The sequence below is a fragment of the Orbicella faveolata genome, unplaced genomic scaffold (assembly GCF_042242905.1).
Source record: "Orbicella faveolata isolate gen_17 unplaced genomic scaffold, um_ofav_v1 contig_13, whole genome shotgun sequence".
Taxonomy (NCBI): Eukaryota; Metazoa; Cnidaria; class Anthozoa; order Scleractinia; family Merulinidae; genus Orbicella; species Orbicella faveolata.
In genome coordinates, this window is record NW_028301540.1 from 14,877,204 (window position 1) to 14,897,500 (window position 20,297).

At 38.1% G+C, this 20,297-nt stretch overlaps 1 pseudogene; it reads right to left on the reverse strand.

Annotated features, from left to right (window-relative positions):
• Window positions 1–1,526: 1,526 nt before the first annotated feature.
• Window positions 1,527–3,278, reverse strand: LOC149115183 (uncharacterized; annotated as a pseudogene).
• Window positions 3,279–20,297: the final 17,019 nt, after the last annotated feature.

Consider the following 20,297-nt stretch of genomic DNA (forward strand, 5'->3'; position numbering starts at 1 on the left):
GAGTGCTTAACATTTGGCCATCAAGAGAAACTGTCAACAGAACAATACCTGAAGACTTCAGGAAGGCATATCCCAGTACAAGAGTTATTATTGATTGTACAGAAGTGAAGTGTGCAATGTCCAGTAGTTTGTTGCTGAATAGTGAGTTGTTCAATGCCTACAAGAATCATACTACACTAAAGGGGCTTGTGGGAATTTCTCCATCTGGTGCTATCACTTTCATAAGCCAACTGTATACAGGAAGTATATCAGACAGAGAAATTGTAGAGAGGTCAGGCATGCTTGACCTACCATTTAATGAAGGAGATTCCGTGATGGCAGATAAAGGTTTTACTGTAAGTGACATCTTACCTTTAGGTGTGTCTTTGAATATTCCACCATTCTTGGGAACATCCACACAAATGCCCCTGGAGGACGTTGTGAGAACTCAGGAAATTGCACGACTGCGGATCCATGTCGAATGCACAATCAATAAAATTAAAAATTTTCATATATGGGATAGCGTTATCCCACTGAATCTCTTAGGCATTGCAAATCAAATGTGGTCCGTTTGTGCATTTCTTTGCAACATTCAAGACCCTATCTTAACAAGCTGACACAATAGAAAGCTTTAGACAACTGATTTGTAATTTTTATAATGTTTAATGTTTTGGCTAAGCAAGAGTGTGTTGTAGTAATATTCACTATCTAGGTCTCAGGAGCTTTTTATTTTCTTTCAATGAGATACACAATCACTGAAATAATTATGATACCTGTAAAGGACTGTCCAAAAATTACAGGGGGAGGACCTGAGCACATGACCCAACCCCTTACCTTTGGAATAAAACAAACTGACCGACCCCAAAATACAGGTCAGAAATTAGATGACCTCTCCCCCGTATATGGGAAAAGAAGATGACCCACCCCATATGTGTAGTGAAAACTTACACAGTCCACCCCTTTTTGAAGGATCGATGAAGTAATGACTCACTCCAGTATGCCTTTTGACCAGCCCTGTAAAATTGAAAACTAATGAGGGGTTTATGATTTTGATACAGACTTACAATTTTACACTGTCTTTGTGAGCTTCAAATCTATTAGATTTACCCCTCAGGATATTTTTCAAATCGCTCTAAGATTTTATGCACTAAATGTTTGATTACGATGCTGTTGTAGAATGACAAACCAACACAGCTTCTGTACATGATAATGCAAATTCAGCTGCAGCATGCTTAATGAAATGTGTGAAATAGTATTGCCAAAGCTTCTCCTGAAGCTCAACCCAGTAACCTCTGTCAAACGCAATTCTTTCAATTAACATTCCTTTTTTAGTGTAAACAACAAAATCACACCATTGTGCACCAGTACAGCCCATTTGGCCCTCAACTTGGGCATAGTAAGCATGGGTTTTTTTCAGCTTGCACATGTTCCCAACCCTCTCAGAAGAACCTTGGGGTCTGAGCAGGCATCTAGGGGACTCACTTGAAACTTTGTTTCTGGGCACTTGACTTCAAGTAGTCCAAAGAGATCTTCACCGTTGGGGTCTATTACCTTTCCATCCGGAGAATATCCCAGAATTGGAGAATTAGTGCATACAATAAAATCACTTTTGAAAACATGTGCTGGTGTTTTTTGACTGTGCATGTATTTGTGATACCTGTCAATTGCTACTGGCTCATATTTAATCCCATGAGCTGTGTGTCTAAAGTGGAATGTCTTTGGGCACATGATTTCTTGAGCAAATTTATTATGACTGCATTGTCTGTGGGAAATCAGATGAAACTGAGATGCTGTAAAACGGTACTTTCACTCAAGCTTCCACCTTTCAGAATGAGACTGATCTCTAGTCTCCTTCTCAATGGTATTGACAGTTTCCTCATCAATGCATAATGATTCATACAAGTTCTTCTCTACATCTGTTAGCTGATTATTCTGAACTGCAGGTGGCCCACAATCTCTTAAGGGAAACCTGGGATAAGTTAATGGCTGGTTATTTTTCCTCCCTCGAAGCACAGAGGAAATATCAACACAAACATTAAAGTTGGACTCTGTGTGGGTTAGCTGGTAGCTTACATAAGAGCCCACTGGACTATGCCTGAATCTCGTTTCTTTCAGATGTATTTCACTCCCAAGATCACCAATTTGAGCAAGACCCATTTGAGGGTTTATATCTCTGATTGCTTGCTTGAATTTTTGCTCCTCTGCACTGTTGTACATTGCATTATTTCTTGCCTCGTAAAGGAGAGAATGAATCCCTTCGTTTCCACGTTTTGTATCCTCCAGTTTGGTTTTCGAGACAACCACATCCATAACAGGCTGAGGATAGATGGTTTCACCACTACCTTTTTGATGCCAAGTTTGAAGTTTTGAAGTGCATGCTTGGTCTGGGATCCGATCAGCTTCATTTTCTAGGTCTTTAGTATTTTGGGACCCATATAGACTAAATTTACAAGCCTTCAGCATTAAGGCTAAAGAATGGTTGCAGTAGCCCAAGGAACCCGCAACACACAAACATTTGGAATCTTTCACTTCACCTGAGACAAAACATAATGATAAAATACATTATGAGGGGGATCGTTCTTTCAAAAGGAGTGATAACATTTGCAACGCATGAAAAAGTATCTTTGGTCACGGTAGCTTTCAATGTTCTTAAGATATTCATCCTTTAGAAATGTTGTCGCTTTTTTTAGCCTGGTTGGAACTGATTTCTTACCGGCACAGCCCAAACTCTTTCCAGTTAGTGCAACAAATTTATCCATCTTGGCATGGGAGAAAAAGGGCATTTTCTGCAGCGAGTTCCCCCATCCACTCGTTGGGTAATTGATCTTTATGTTCCCTTGACACTGAGAAACATAGGTAGAGCTGGCATTTATAGAAGTACTTGCTATAGTCTCATGACTGCTGCTTGCTTGCTCCCTAGCAATTTTCCTCTTCGTGTAAGTTAAATCTGGATCAGGATCGACTATCGTGTCTTCTAACCCTGATTTGATATATTCATCAACCCTGGAGAAAAAAATTTCGAATTTGAGTGTATTTTACTCAAATATCAAAACCAAACTATACTTAACTCGCTCAACATAAGAAGTTTAGATTACTACTTATTATTTGGCTATCCATTGTTACATTTAAACCTACCGTTTTAATAGCTGAGCCTTTGTTTTCAGCCCTTTGCATTTATCTCCTCTACATTTTAGCCAAAACCTCAGGGCATCGTTGTTGAGCTCTGCTGGGTTTCTTCCCTCTAAAGACACTCCTGGAATATCATCTTGACTCAAATTAACTGCAAAACTCGCTGCCATTTTTACAATAGAGCATTCGCCAAGGTCTTCAAACTACGTTACATCAACTGATCCTCGATTTAACTAAACAGTCAATAATTCCACAAACCTTTAAACAAAACTTACAGTTTCATTAGGTCGAGTGATGCCTCCTAAGCCTCGTCTTGGTGAACTCGCCTCAGGTCTAAACTGCGCGTTCGCATATTATCAAAACATCAATTTATCTAAAGAACGCCAAGTGCTTCCAGCTCCCGGGTGTATGAGAAACAGTGCATACTTTGTGAAAAGAAAGAGAAGTTTGTCAAAGGTTCAAAATCAAGGGAGGGCTTAATGTAAGCCAGGCAACTCAGAGTCGATGACACAGTGAGAAGAGCTGCAAAAATAAAACATTACAAGAGAATTCTGGCCCTAGCAAGCCAAGAGCTGGTTGGAGCCAAAGCTCACTGGCACCATTCCTGCTCTCACAACAATTATACAAGGTCAAACAGCAAATCTGGGAATACAACAGATACTGAAGAACTTCCTGATAGTTATACTGAAGCTGAACTCAACACATTTTCTAGATTATGCGATTACATGAGGAATGAATTATTTCAGAACAATAATATAATAGAGCTTGTACAATTGAGTGATATGTGACCCACAGGAAAACATGCAATTAGGGTTAACCATTCAAACGGCTGTTCGACAAATGTTTCTGTGCCATTAAAACACCCTGAAAAAGTGTTCGAAATGTTTATTTATCCGCTTAAAATTTCTTACCACTCGTTCAGACAGCAAGATCTACCCGTTTGGTTAATTTATTCCCCCTTTTATCAAATAAATTCAGCCATTTAAAATGCTTGAATCTTCAACTCTAAACAGCGAGCTCTATCTGTTTGTTTAAAAACCATTCAAATGCTTTGTCTTTACTGTTCTACACTGTTCAAACAGTTTCCTCTTTACCATTCAAAACACTTCCTTTAGCCCTTCAAAACCTCAAAATTAATGTCAAAAGACTAATTAAACCGCTTAAAGAGTTCACAAATCTTAAGCCTTTTGTAAAAGACAATCACGCACCATTCATTTATAAAGTTAACACCTCAAACACAACACAAGCGCTTCAAATTAATTTATTTACGAGGCCTTATGAGTATCCTACTATGGATTCATGCACAGTAAAGAGTAACCAGACATACCAGTACGCAGTTTATTCCTCACAGGTTATGAACTGCAACAGTTATGTGTTTTAAATTATTGGCAAATCCTGTGGTCGTGTTGTATTTTTTCAGTGTGTTATGTATTTTTTTTTATACCTTCAATTCTTTAGAGGTATCTTCCTTCATTTTGAGTGCTGGAGTTGAGTTTTCAACTGTGGAAATAAATTCTTACAATGGTTTATCATCACATCTGAGGTGAACGAAGCCATGAAGGACCAAAATTCCATGTGATTGGTTCCATGTGACAATAAGATGCACGCATAGTCAGCAAGTGAGTAGCATCAAGGACTTCTTGTGCAAATCATCACAATTTGTATTGTTACTTTTTTGCCATAATTTCTTTTAACAAAATCACATTGCTAAATTTAATGCTAATGAAAGCAGAATTATCTTCAAGAAATTTTTCTTATTGAAACAATGGATACGAGTTCTTTTATTTGTAGCATCTCTTTGTTTTCAGAAACCATGGTTTCAAGCCAATCAAATTCACGGTTATTGTTTGATGAGTTTTAAAATGAAAGACTTCTCAACAAATTTCCATTCATTCAACCATGTCTGTAAATGGCAAAGTTCAGGTTATTTGGAAGACGAACTGTCAGTGGAAAGATCGCCCTCATTTTCCAAAGAGAAGAGAAATTAACCTGGACAATTCTGATGGAGAAGAAAACAGTTACACTTCCCTTAAAAATGTTCACAAAGTTAAAGTTAAATTTCGATCCTGCTGGTATGAAGCTGAGGTGGCTGAGAAATGGAGCCCCAAATCTAAAAAAGGTGGGCACTATTTTGTAGGTGAAGAATTATCTTATTCTAAGTTTGTTTAATATTACTGTCTTTTTACTGATATGTTTTGTAATTGCGGTTTATAGGTGCGAAGAAAAAAATCCAAAGCAAAGGTTCCTGCCCAGCCTGAGACTGATGGCACCAGCAGCAACACACCACAACCAACTGATGTTGCTCCATCTCAGGAGCCCGAGGAAGAGGAAGATTACTACACATGATTTGAAGCAGAACAGCCGCGGCAAGAGGACATTTGGCGTGCTAACATGACTGCAAAGCGACCAGGAATCGATGATTTGTCAACAGACACTTCACCTGCTGTACCTTCTGTTCCAGCAGTTGACATACTTGAACTGAGGCATACTGAACTGACAGCAAAGTTACATTATAAGATGTAGGAGTGTGAGTGGCTCAGAAGCGAACTCAAGGAGCTAAAGGAGGCCAACGGTGCCATTGAGAAGGCACAATAAGCACTTCAGGAACAGGTTTTTAAGGTAAACTGTGTTCTTTTCAAATGTAATTATGGTCATTTAGCATTCCTTTTGCTGTTGGCCGGCTAACTAGCTTTATCACGTAATCTTTAGATAGTTAAGGTGTCTTATGAAAACATTTTAGCACATGTAGCACTTTCAAAACCTGACATTTCGATCTAAAGCAAGTGAAAGGAAGAAGTTTTTATTTGCTATCAACACTTTGCTGAGCTAAGTTGCAAATTTCTCATTCATACTTATCAAGCACCTCTCTTTCATTAATTCTTTACTCAGATGATTCAAGAGCTTGAAGACAACATGACAGCAGCATTTCTGAGGATTGAGCAGTGATTAGAGAATTTAGAAGTGCTCACAGCTGAGCGCTCTCCTTGCAATGACCTAGTAATTGTTTAAGTTGAGTTGTTTACTGAGCTAAACAACTTGTGTTCAAAAAGGTGGAAATTGAAGTTTAAAATAGTGGATGTTTAGTCATAAAGGGTACAAAACATCGTCGGTTGTTTATTGGTTATTTCAACTTACAGTATTGTGCAAAAGTAATGCAAATGAAATTCGTCAAAATTGGTTCTTTGTTCTCACGAATTTTCCACAAAAAGTCGTTGAATTTTCGAGAGATGTTTCATAGGGTTCTAAGCGAAAAAATCATGATCTTTCTCGAAAATTCAATATAGCGAATTCGAAGTAGTGAATTTTTGAGGCAACCACACGAAAATTCGAGATAGCGAAATTAAAAGCAGTGAATTTTTGTGACATGAACTGTCATGAATGACGTCGTTGCATATGTAAATAAACTAAACTCATATGGAAAATAGATTCCATGACCCGACAGTTTCATTGGCTATTTCCAACAAAGAAAAGTGACTGCATCACACACAAAGAAAGATTACCTAAAAAAAAAGCGATTACCTCACAAGTAATTCCTTAAACATAGACTCGTAAACCTTGTTTTAGCAACTTTGATTTTCAAGCCCGCAAATCGATCAGTAAAACTGTTGACGTGACAATGTTCACAGAGGCCCGCTTTCCCAAAACAAACAGCGTAGAAATGAGACAGAACTTTTGCAGACAAAATTTTTATTTTATGAAACATTACATTGGAACCAAAACTCAAGAGCTCTCAAATGTCTTTTGTGTTTTTTTAGCACAAGCAGTGCATTCTTGATCGGCTCCCAAGTTGAATCGTACAAAACAGTCTTCACACATCTTACCTTGCAAACTGAATCCTTGCCGGGTTTAAAAGTAATAAGCTTATTTCAAGCATTTTCTGCTTCCATATTGATGGTAAGCCTCGACCTAGTGGTTCGTATTTGTGCCCAGCCATGTGCCAAGTCACTCAAATGCCATGTTTACAGATGTTGACAAGCTTGGAAAACTTATGAGCCCATAGTGGTTTGGCCTGCGGTATAGATGTTGCCTCTGTCGCTATGCCATGTAAAGGGAAAGTGAGGCATTCGCAAAAAGTAAGTTGTCAGTTTTGCTCTCCGCCTGGGAAAAAGTAAACTTGCCACAAGGCAACCTCGTGAGTTTTAGGGTAGAATAACTAAGCGAGTGAAGGATCTGCGAGGTTTTATTGGAAACTTTTAGCATAATTACCACAAGAGAGTTTCAACAGGACTAGCGATTGCTATGGCAATACAACAAGTACATGTGGAGTCTGGATTACAAAAACGTGGTGTGGGTTGGCGAGTGGCCTTTGTGGCCTAGAAAAGTGAGCCAAGAAACAACAGAAGAATAATCGTGCACGAGCTGCGATGCTTTTAACATGAACTTAACAGTAAAGGAAACCTTTGAAGTATATCCAGGTGAGTCTTACAGAACTGTTATGTAAACAGACAAGCTTACGCATTGTGAGATGAGAGCAGAAAAGAATCATCAAGGCAAATTTGAACTTGGCAAATTGTTGTCCACAAAATGCTTGGGAATGTTCAAGCAGAGCTAATAGAGAGCGAAATTTGGCTCAAATGTTCGAAGTCATTTATTGAACAAGGTGAATTTTCAAGCGAAAATTCAAAGTCAATTTTTGTTCTGAGCGAATTGTCGTTTTGAAAATTCACGTACTTGGAAACAAAAGGCATCGCAAATTTTCGTGACTTTTCATTGAAAATTCACTTCCATTGAAAATTCGATATTTTTTATTAAAAACCCAAGAAAAGCCGTGAATTTCGGCAAAATACGTTTGCATTACTTTTGGACAATACTGTAAGTAAGTCTAGAAAAGTATTGGGCAATTTTCAGCAGTGTTTTTTGCTGGTCAAAATTTTTCTTAAAACAACTTGCACATTGTCTGATAACAGAGAAGGCACAATTAAGGCACAATTTTTCTTTATTTCTGGCTAAAAAGTACATTTATTTTAGGTTTTGATGCGATCCTTAGAGTTTCAGCTTACACAATTAGACCATTCACCCAATTTTGGTAATATTGTTTTTCTTTTAACTCCAAACACGAGGGTAGGCGCCTTTTGCGAGCTCTCCGTAATTTCTTCTATTTCTAGCAAATTATTACAAATGGTTTAAGAGTGATTTTCTAAGAGTGTCGAGAATCGGAAGACAGTCACGAAAAATCGATTTTTTTTTATTTCGCCAAAACATACCTTTGGGTGAACTTATTCATGGAAAAATAGTTTAAAGTTCCAACAATTTATTTTACACCCAAAATTTAAGAAAGTACGGAATTTGCATATAATGGCAGTTTTCGCGGCTTACAATGTTCAGAATTTCACACTTCTTTATGAAAACAGCGGGGGCATAAAAACAATCTTATGAAAACAAAACTTGGCACAAATATTATTTCATTCTTATACTTTAAAATTGTGTAATAAGTTTCTTGAAGTTTCGTTTGTAGCTTTTTAATGAAGGGTATTTGTACAGCCACCATTTGTGTCCCTTGGCAAGGAACAAATAAAGGCCAACTTTGACTAGTATAAATGGCCACTGGTATATATCATTTGGTCAAAATATCTACATTTTAGGAAACCTTGGTTATTGTTTTTTCACCCAAAAAGTTATAGCTCTGGTAATTAAAATGTTCTCCGTCAGTAATATAAAATGTTATGGCATGTAAGCGAGTTCAATCTTATGCAAATCACAAGGTTATTCTTTGGAAGTCAACGGTTTAAAACAGGAAACGACTCACCATTACTTACGTTCCTTCTACTGCTATAGAAACAATTTTAACTTCTCAGTGTCCTTGTAAGCTGTTCTGTAAAATATTTCCAGTAAAACAGCAAGCATAAATGGCCATAAAATTCGACAAAGTCGATAATGTTTATATTTGAGATGAGACACTGAGTGGCACACACAGTCCTGGCTGTTTTCATCGTCTTGCTCAGTCAAGAGTCCTTTAAAAATATGATAAAATATACGCTTCAAACCGTAGTAGATAAGTTTCTCATATCCATATGCCTCATGTCGATTCATGGGTAAATAAATCAGTCCCCGCATACTGGATAAATGACTCGAATGACCTCTGAGGTCAGGAGGTCACCTGATATGTCGTTATGTTACTTTTCCCCGGTTTCACAGTACATGGGTAACGCTGTACTTAAGGATGTTCACGAAAATTTTCCAGTGGAGAGATTTTTTCTTAATTTTTACAGTAGTCAGATAAAGAGTTTCTTGTGTCAGAAATGCAAAAAAAAATGGGGGTCACCAACTTCTTCTCAGAGATAAAGCATGTAGAAAACTGCCTGATTTTGAAAATTCAGCATGGTCTAGAGGGGTTTATAGTTAAAAATACCGAATGTGAGTCAAAGGAGGCAAACAATCTTACTGGATAGCACCACCGCCTGTAGATTTTAAAGCAGTGACTATCCAGGTCAGATCTCCAGACATCGCCAGTTATATGGACTATAAGTGGAGATAAATAATGCCCTTGGCAGTGAATGCGTGATTCAGAGGCACGAAAGGAACGAGCTGAAAACGCGAATCACATGCGAAAAAAATAAGCTTTGCTCTCGCTGCTCGTATATCACCAGCCTTTGCCAACCAAAACGGCACAGCGTGTTTCTGTGTTTTAGTCATTTCAGTCACTTATGATGCTCTTTTTGCCACCTTTTTTTTGTTTGTTTGTTTGAACACCCAAGCCCATTCGCCGTAATGTCGTGCTGCTGTTGATAGATATCGCAATAACTTTATAAGGAAGTGAACGTGTTTGATTTGTATTAACAAGTGCATCTCAAAACTATTAAGAGTGCAACTTCAACAAGTAAATGATAAATGTCTGACACTTTTTTGACGCCTTCAACAACACTGGCAAATATTGAACTTCCTCAAGATATGTGATTGTAAAGTTTTACAGCAGTCAAATGAGAAGGAATGTCTTCAAATATGGTCGGGATGGGAAATTGAACGGTAAATTTGGAAAGAAAATCTTAAGCCTATATAACAGAAATTTCAGATTAGAAAAATAAAAGAATGAAAAAATGTAACTCAGCCTTTATTTACACAGAGTAAGTTTGTCACTTTTGCTAAGCGACACAAAGCGTTACTGAAAGCAGGCAGCTCGCGTTACTTGAATAAATAATATGCAGAATTTAAAACATTATTATCTTCGGCAGTCCAGCTTTTCCAACAGATAGATGGTTTCTTATTTTTCAGTATGTATCGTTACGCACGTTTAGATGTGTGCCAAATGTTACTAAGCGCAAAACTATGAATCACGTCGACATCAAAGAGATCAATCCAGTGTTAAAATTATGTCAGGGTATCATGCATCTATGAACAATATCTTAGAAGCTAACAATTATGTCAAAATGTTGCTTTTTCAACTATCTTTTTAAATCGAAATGTCTTTAAAAAGATTTTGAATACCGTAATTCAACTAAATGCTGTGATGCTTAATACGGCGTTACACATGTAAGGTGAAACTGGGGAAAAGTAACATAACGACATATCAGGTGACCTCTAGACCTCGGAGGTCATTCGAGTTGTTTATTTAGTGAACGGGGACTGATTTATTTACTCATGAGTCGACATGAGGCATATGGATATGAGAAACTAATTTACCACGGTTTGAAGCGTATATTCTATTATATTTTTAAAGGACTCTCGACTGAGCAAGACGATGAAAACAGCCAGGAATGTGTGTGTAACTCAGTGTCTCATCTCAAATATAAACATTGTCGACCTTGTAGAATTTTATGGCCGTTTATGCTCGCTGTTTTACTGGAAATATTTTACAGAACAGCTCACAAGGACACTGGGAGGTTAAAATCGTTTCTATAGCAGTAGAAGGAACGTAAGTAACAGTGAGTCATTGTTTTCTGTTTTAAACTGTTGACTTCCAAAGAACAACCTTGTGATTTGCATAAGATTGAACTCAGTTACATGCCGTAACATTTTGTTTTACTGACGGAGAACATTTTAATTCCCAGAGCTATAACTTTTTGGGTGAAAAAAAGAATAACCAAGGTTTCCTAAAATGTAGATATTTTGACCAAATGATATATACCAGAGGCCATCTATACTTGTCAAAGTTGGCCTTTATTTGTTCCTTGCCAAGAGACACAAATGGCGGCTGTATGAATACCCTTCGTTAAAAAGCTACAAACGAAACTTCAAGAAACTTATTACACAATTTTAAAGTATAAGAATGAAATAATATTTGTGCCAAGTTTTGTTTTCATAAATTGTTTTTATGCCCCCGCTGTTTTCGTAAAGCATGAAATTCTGAACATGCGACCTTTCATGTGAAAACGTGCATTAACAACTTTCCGTTACACGGGTGAAACGAACGGCCATCGAACAGGTTACAAACAGGTCACCAAGCCGTTTGAAACGGGTTTCAATGAGTGTTCGAACGGGTGATTAAGTATTCCAAACGGGTAGCCTAGATATTCGAACAGCTCAGGAAAAATTGCGAACGGGTAGCCTAACCATTAGAACGGCTCAGAAAAAATTGTGAACGGGTAGCCTAACCGTTTGAACGGCTCAGGAAAAATTGCGAACGGGTAGCCTAACCGTTCGAACGCCTCAGGAAAAATTGCAAACAGGTAGCCTAACCGTTCGAACGGCTCGCAAAACATTCTGAACGGGTAACGAAACAAACTGTTCGACCAGCTCATAAAAAATTTCAAACGGCTCATAAAAGACTTTCGAACAGGTGATCTAAATGTTTGAACAGCTCATGAAATCTTCGAACGAGCAGTCACGAACGGCTTAGAAACTTCATGATTATAAGTCGTTTTGTTTATTTCGAATGGTGCCGTGCCACTACACATCTCACTTAAAATAATTTTTAGCAGATGGCTCTTAATCGTTGAAACTGCTCCTGTTACTACTTTATTTCAGCACTGAAAGCCAAAGAAAGTAAACCTGCAATGCAGAGAACATTCGTAACTGAGTTTGCTGAGGTGGAACTTGAAAGAAAATCAACGGCGAATGCAAACTTGTTAAGTATTTGCAGTGATGTTTTTTTCTAGCTTTTTTACAAAAAAAACACCCCAACCTTCTGTTTGTAACAGTTCCCGATACATTTTCAAATTGTATGCTATGCTATCGCTTACTTTTGACTATGACTCAAACGCATTGCCATCAGTTCAGTTTGGCTGCGTGTCTCTACACCAATCTCGATAAATTTGCATACAAGTTACACAACAGTGACAGGTAATACAACACCAGCCAATCGCATCAATCACTTTGACAGTAGGACGCGTTGTCATAACTACTCTCTAGCAGGAACTATTTTTTACAGTAAAAACCTTCACCCGCAGCGTGAAATGAGCTTGTTTGAAATGGCTTTTTCTCTCCAGAATGTTCCTTGTGGCAAAGGCTAAAAATACATCATATTTACTGGGAAGTGTAACCCAAATTTTAAAACAAGCAAGCTTCTCAGTCGACGGAAACAAGCACAGGACTTTGCATGCATGACAAAAGCGTGACTCAGTTTTCATGCATTGTTAATGTTTGAAACTTAATGCAAATTCAGGGCGTCACAACAACATGATTGTTATCTTACCTGCTCAGTGCATGTTGCCGTCTTACAGATTTCATTCACTGGATTCTCTTCGAAATGAGAGGAATGCACAAGGCAGACTTGTGAGATTTCGGTGTCCAGAAAATCATTTACAATGCATGTGCTTATCACAACCATAGTTATACCGGTAATGTTTATTTAACCGCATTGTAAACAGGGTAGAATTTAAGAAGTTCGCTTCTATAGGCGACTTTCAAGTTTCCTTGACTACCGTATGTTTAGGAATGCAAAATATATTTTCTGCAAGAGCACTTCACCTGTAATAATAACTTTGCGAGAAGTTTTTAAAGAAATGTACAACATCGTAGTTCTCATTTGTTTATACAAGCAGCGGTTCAGTGTGAGCTTTGAATGAAAGTTGTCTTTGCTCACAGATCACGCAAGAAGAAACAAAAACAGCACTTCTGAATTGGCATTCAGAGGCAAAAACTGTTGGATCCCAGGCTAACTACACGGTAGTTCGATTTTTCTGCATGGACTGTTTCTTCATGAGCTTTATTATTTGGAGATATTTTGTGATTGTCGGGTAATCTGCTAGCAGACTGTTCAAATGATCGAAGGGCTTTTTTCCAGAGGTGACATGAACACGCGAGTCACGAACAGGTTAAGACAACCGCTCGTATGCCTTGATATTTTTATTCCTGAATGGATGATCAAAGCCGTTCAATGTTTTACTGAAGTCGTTTGAACAGATGGATGTTCCAGCGAACAGGTGAGCAAGTCATTCGAACGGTTGGATGTTTTTAACAGACGGGTGAGCAAGTCGTTTGAACGGTTGGACGTTTTTATTGAACGGGTGAGCAAGTCGTTTGAACGGTTGGACTTTTTTATCGAACAGGTGAGCAAGTTGTTCGAACGGTTGGATGTTTTTAACAAATGGGTGAGCAAGTCGTTCGAACGGTTGGACATTTTTATCGAATGGGTGAGCAAGTCATTCGAACGGCTGGACATTTCTACCAAACAGGTGAGCAAGCCGTTCGAATGGATGCAAATTTTTTTGCACGGATGACCCAGGTTGTTCGAACGAATGCAAATTTCTTTCAAACGGCTTCTAAACGGAATTCCGTTCGAAAACAGAAAGTCGTTATAGCACGTTTTCATGTGAAAGATCACACATTGTAAGCTGCGAAAACCACCATTATATGCAAATTTTGAACTTTCTTAAATTTTGGCCGTAAAATAAATCGTTGGAACTTTAAACTTTTTTTTTTTATAAGGTATGTTTTGGCGAAATAAAAGAAAAATCGATTTTTTTACTTTTTTCCGATTCTCGACACTCTCAGAAAATCACTCTTAAGATTTTCTTCAGCTAGTTTCATTTATGAGTATAAAAACAAGGTCTAAAGCGTGAAAACACGAAATGACGAGTGATTCAGCTGACTCTTCGCATTAGCTGGATGACATTCTTGCCAAGATGGATGTGCTCATTACAGTGAAGAATGAGATGTTGAGCAAAATAAACAAGTTGGAAATAGCACAAAGTACAGTCATCAAGGATGTAGAAGACCTGAAGAACAGTTTTCAAGAGACGGATATAGAAATTCGGGAGTGCAATTCTAAGTTGTCGCTGAAAGCAGACAGGATGGAGGTTGAGGCTCTGAAGAAGATTGATGACCTAGAAAACTGCTCCAAAAGAAACATTGTGGTCATTTGGGGCATTCCAGAGGGGAGTGAGGAAGATTTTGTCTCGATAGAGGGATTTATTGAGATTGAACTCTTGCATTGCCACATGAAGTTAGAGAGAAAAATTGAAGTGATGCAGGCACAAAGAAGTAGCTTTAGACGGAATCCATCTGGGAACGAGATGCCAAAGCCATGACCGATCCACATGTACTTGCTAAGGTACACTGATAAAGTTCATCTTCTCAAACTGAAGGCAAGTAAGTTAAAGGATAACAAATATAAAGAATCGATGATCGTTATTCCAGATGATGTTTCAAAACTGTGTGATGATTAGTCAAAGTTGAGGAAAAATTATCTTTAAGAAATTAAAGCCAGGCCTAAAGTTCAGTTTGCCTTTATACCATGGAGCATTCTGGCTAGAATTCTGTATAAGAAGAAAGGAACGGACAGCTTAAAGTCATTTCACCTACCTAAAGCTTAACTTTCTAAGTTATAATTGGACAGTGCTTGATTCCTAGACCATGATGACTTTTATAGCATGAAGTTTTTAATTTTTTTTGCACTTACTGATTTTGTTTGTAATATTCACTGTTCACTTAATATATGAAGAAAATTTGTAGTTACTCCGCGAAAGTGCACCTAGAAACCATGCCGCCAGAGCCATGGTAAGTACACTTTTACATTTTTGTATGTGTCTGTTTTGTCTTGGTTTTGTGTATGTACTTCCATGTTTGTATTTCCACATTTCCGATTGCAAATTCACAAATGGTGTGAATATGTTAATTCAAACGCAATGTTGTCAATAACTTTTAAACATTCAAAACAACTAATCCAAAATATTTCAGATGACCAATTCTAAAATGAAACCTGATAGCCTGAAATTGTTCTCTTTTAATGTTAGAGGTCTTGGCAATTTCCGAAAGCGTAGAGCCATTTCTACCTGGTGTCGTAAACAAAAAACAGATCGAATTTTTCGTCAGGAAACACAAACAACAAAGAACTGTGAGAGTCAATGGAAAAAAGAATGGGGTTCTACCCTTATGTTTTCTCATGGGGGCACAAATGTGCGGGGTATTGCTGTATTAATTAGGAGTGGTTTGGAAATTGTTATTCAGCACAAACATTGTAATTTAAAAGGCTGGCTAATAATGCTAAATGCAAAAATCAAAGACAAAAAATGACTTTCTGATAAACCTTTAAGGTCTGAATAAAGATGCAGAAGCTGTTCACTTTTATCAGGATTTGTCGACTACTTTACGAGGTATTGACTTGCACAGTGATAGCAATGTCATCATAGGTGGAGACTTTAATTGTCTGTTAGATCCGACTAAAGACAAAAAAGGCGGTATTTAACTCCTCGACAACATGTGATAAATTTGATCGAAAACATTTGTTACGCTGCAAAATGTAATACTAACGCAAAATGTAATACTGACGTAAAATGTAATAACATCACCGCAAAATGTAATAAAGTTATCAACGAGAAATATAAACTTTCCGATGCAAAATGTAATAACTTTCTTAACTCAAAATGTAATAATGCAAAATGTAATAACTCCTGAATTGCAAGTATTTTCAACTTAGTCAAAAATTAGTAACAGCATCATGAAAATCTTTGCTTTGATGACTTCTTAAATGAACGAATATACTTTTTTTTCACATACACCCTTCTCTTATAGACCTGGTGAAACCTGTCTGCCCACCACGTTTTCAACAGTACTCTACCTAGGCTGGCAAAAAACCCCACCACATTAAATTCTTTACTAGGTAGGCCGAAGGGTTGTCAAATCTGACTATTTATGTACATACATGCAAACCTATGTCCTCCTGTCAATTTGGCCACCAACGCATTTGCATTGCCAGGTTACTTCCGAAAAATTTGTCTGTTGTCACATACTTTATCTCGATTGCCTCTCTACACGTGATACAATATTCTCAATAAGGGATTTTTGCAACTAAGGTGATGGCCTTGTGGGAAATAGCTGTTTTAGAATGCGTCTAGTTGTATTCTATATAAATTTCCATTCTCTAACCACACTTCACGACTGATAAAAACAATGGCAATTTAGAACACGACAGACACTTTTTTGACACTGTTGGTTTCTTTTACTTATCAGTAAGATCATTATTCATGATTAGGCCTAGAATGTCTATTTTTACGTCATTATCAGCGATCTAAAGAATTCTTTCATTATCAGTGATCTAAAACAAACACAAAATTCTTGGGCTTTCACAATTCAAATTTCCTGGCTTAAATGATTACGTTGCTGCAAGCTTGGAAACATGAAGGTGCTAGTCCTGTTCAGTGTTTTGTTTGTTACAATCTTTATTTTGCTGCAACATGTTTCCAGCATCTCGACCCTGGACAAAGCAACGTATTATTTGTACAACTAATCAAAGGAGAGTTTACAGTTCCTGTCAAGAGTAGGACAGTCCAGCACTGGTACAGTTTTGGAGGAATCGAGAGAAATTGTCCCTAAGAGGAGGAATAATCTGTTATGATGGAAAGAGTGTGGTTAAGGAAAAGGGCGTTAGCGACGTCATGAAAAAGATGTATAAGTCTTCCAAAGGATCAGGAGTAGAAAAGATATATCACAAACTTAAAAACAGCAGGGGCACCCAACGATCACTTTCACTCAAATGCTTTTATACGTTGTTTTAGGCTATCTGGAGTACTTTTAAAGTTCTGTAGGTTAGTTTTAGGTTGCGCTAAAAAAATTGATCTGTTCGGTTATTCTAGGGGAACTTGAGTATTCTCAAATTTATTAGGGACTTTTTGTCCATTCCCCGAAAACCTTAGGGACTGTTCATTTTTTATAAGGTGGGGGGGGGCTGGTGGGATTTGGGGGGGCCATGCGAAAAAAAATGGCTTTCGAGGGGGGGCTATCCCAAAAAAATAAGGGAAAAGGGGGGGTCACGTGAAATATTTTAGTAAAACTTTAAAATGGCATAATGTTTGAATATCAAAAAAATTGCTATAGAATAAACATAGAAGGCAGGATATAAATTTATTACAAACTTTCCTTCTGCTTTAAAACAACGTTTGGCGACAAAAAGCATTTGTAGCTACTGAAAAGAAGTATTTAACACTTATTTTCGAATGCAACTTTCACTGGCACTCATCTTCATCTCCGCTGTCGTCGAGTTCTTCGTCGCCGCTTGTGCTGCTATGGGAGTCTCTTTCACCAATGCTGTAAGAAGCAGCAATGCTTTCCGCCAGAGTGTACTCTTCAGGGTACATGAAGGTGTAAACATAATCTCTGACTTCCCGCTCAAGGTTGGTGGTGATTCTGCTTCTTGCAGCATTGGTGAAATAATTCCCTTCCAAGAGCTGTGCGATGTATGGCCCATCTCTTCTAAATATCGATGTGGCAACATCCTCAACTTTAAGACACTCTTCCGGGACGGCCATTCTAGGAGGGTACACAAGGCATTGTGGAAGATCATTTCCTAGCGGGTTTCCAACACAGATTCCATAAACTCGTTGGACGTTGTTTTCAGTCCGCTTCCTCTTTCCTTCATTTGACTTTGTGCGGTTTTCTTTTTTCTTTCTCCTTTTGTTGATGTGCTGTTTGAGTATGCCTTTGAATATGCTGTTATAATTGCTCTTCTTATTTTCTAGTGCTTCCATGTCCTGCGTGACCTTCATCAACTTAGCTTCTGTACATTTGATCTGTTTTACATTAAAACTGTGGGCAAATTCTTCGCCCTGCTTTAAAGCAAGCCCATTGGACTGAAAGAGTGTGGAATCGTGTTCCTTTACATCTTTCAATATGACATTCAACTTTTCCACCATTGCTCTGTACTCTTTGATGGAGAAGTTCAGTTTTCTTCCATCACTGGGCTTCAACTGGTACCCTTGCATGGAAAACTCGCTCGCCCTTTCTGAACAGCCATCCGCACCTAGAAAAATTGCTTCTTTTGCATGTAAGGTGTCAAACTGCCTGGATTGTTCAGCTGTAAACCTTTTCTTAAATGACTCGACGCTTTCGCCATTATTGCGCATTTTGGAATGAGCCTCTTTCATGATGCTCATGTAGTAATGCGCTCTTTCCCCGATTGGATTAACAATATAAAGAAGAAAGAGCATGGAAGTGGCAGGCTGGTTTTATCTGACTCAGAGAGCGTTGCTCTATTTGCAGATAAGTTTATTGCCAAATCAAAGTTTGTGGTGGATTATCTTCAGCATGTTGAAGTGCTGGAATTTAAAAGGAAAAAGAGAGTAGAAGAAAAGGCAAAGTTAAGTAGGGAGGAGGATTATCCTTGGACTGAGTTGTTCGAAGATCTAACCAAGCTTAAAAAGCTACGTGTTCCAGAACTAAACAAGTACTCAAACCACCACGGGCTGAAGCAGCATTTGAAAAGCAGCAAGAGTGAGAAAGTAAAGGCAATTGTAAGACATTCATGCTCACAGCAGAAGAGTCCTCTCAGAGCTGGCCATCCAACACTGAGAAATGCCAGGACATTGACACAAAATGACAACAGGGCAAGTGCTGACAGCAGTGAAACGGATGAAAGTGACAATGAGGAGTATGACAGTGATGCCATTAACTCTGGGGGAGAGGATGACTCAAGTGACATCATTCTTGCATTCATCAATTCAGATGAGGAAGATGCCAATGAGAGGCCAAATGCCACACGCTCAGGGCAAGTCATAACTAGGAGATCCGAAATTGACTTCTCTTTCTTTTGATTTGTTTTTTAAACAACAGCTCTCTGTCGTATAGAGATTGTAAATATTGTCTTCATAGTGAGCACAATAACGTGAAGTAGGGGGATAATAGAGAAATATTAAAAAAGTTGAAATCTAAATATTGTTTCTTCAATTTTTTTTTGGGGGGGGTCATCCCAAAAAATTACTGCTATAAGGGGGGGCCATGTGAAAAAATTGGTAAGCTGAGGGGGGTCATGCGATTTTTAAATGGTGCTTCCCAAATCCCACCAGCCTCCCCTCCCTCATAAAAAATGAACGGTCCCTTACGTCTTATCGCCTTCCCGAAAATAATAGCTAACCTTTTTTGGTACCCAAAATGACATTTTTGACAATCTGGAAACAACAGACATTAAATTTCTCATATCAGGAAAGTTCGGGGTGACAATTCTCCTCAGAAAATCAGAGGGGGTTAAAGGCCTTCCGAACAGATAATTTACCGAAACGATCTGTTGGGTGCCCCTGAAACAGCTATAGTGGCGTTGCGGAACGAGATGTCCAGAGAGTGCTTGCAAAATCATCAGTCCACCAAAGGTTCAATGTTTGTTTTGAAAACAAAGCAAGACTTCGACCGGTCTGAGGCTGAATGGTCCAGATTCGCGATCAAATTGCCTTGGTGGATATGAATAGGTTGCGTACTAAGTACAAGCGAAAGACATACAGATATGTGCTATCAATTATTGATGTGTTCAGCTGCTACCATTGGTTAGTACCACTCCACACAAAGAAGAGCTCCCAGGTGGCACGTGAACTTCTACATATTTACACAGAGCATGGGGCCCCGTGCATGATCCAGCACGACCAGGGGCGTGAATTTGAAGGAGCAGTGGTGGCGTTGCAATACAATTAACTATTTGAAAATATCTCTAAGTAAATGGTTTCAAGTCGCCTGCCTTGGCCTGTGTTTCTGATAGATTTTGCCCAAAATCCGCCGTTGCAATGTAAACAATTGCATGACACAGATAGCCACTCTTGAGTAAAATATTCGTTTCCAGCAATCCGATGAAAGCAATTTTTGAAATGTTGTGTGGATAAAACGGAAAATGTTTTCTTTCGTTTTTCTTTGTTTAAGTTAGTATAAATATATATGTTTTTTCATTTGCATTGCAACACCTACAACATCCCTGATAAAGAATGTTTCTACAGTACTCTGGGAAATGATTTTAACACTTGTTTATTTTATTGATTTCACTGATAACTTACAATATAGTGGCAGTTTTAGAGATACACTTAACAAATCCTCTATGGTTTATGGCAATTGAATCATTG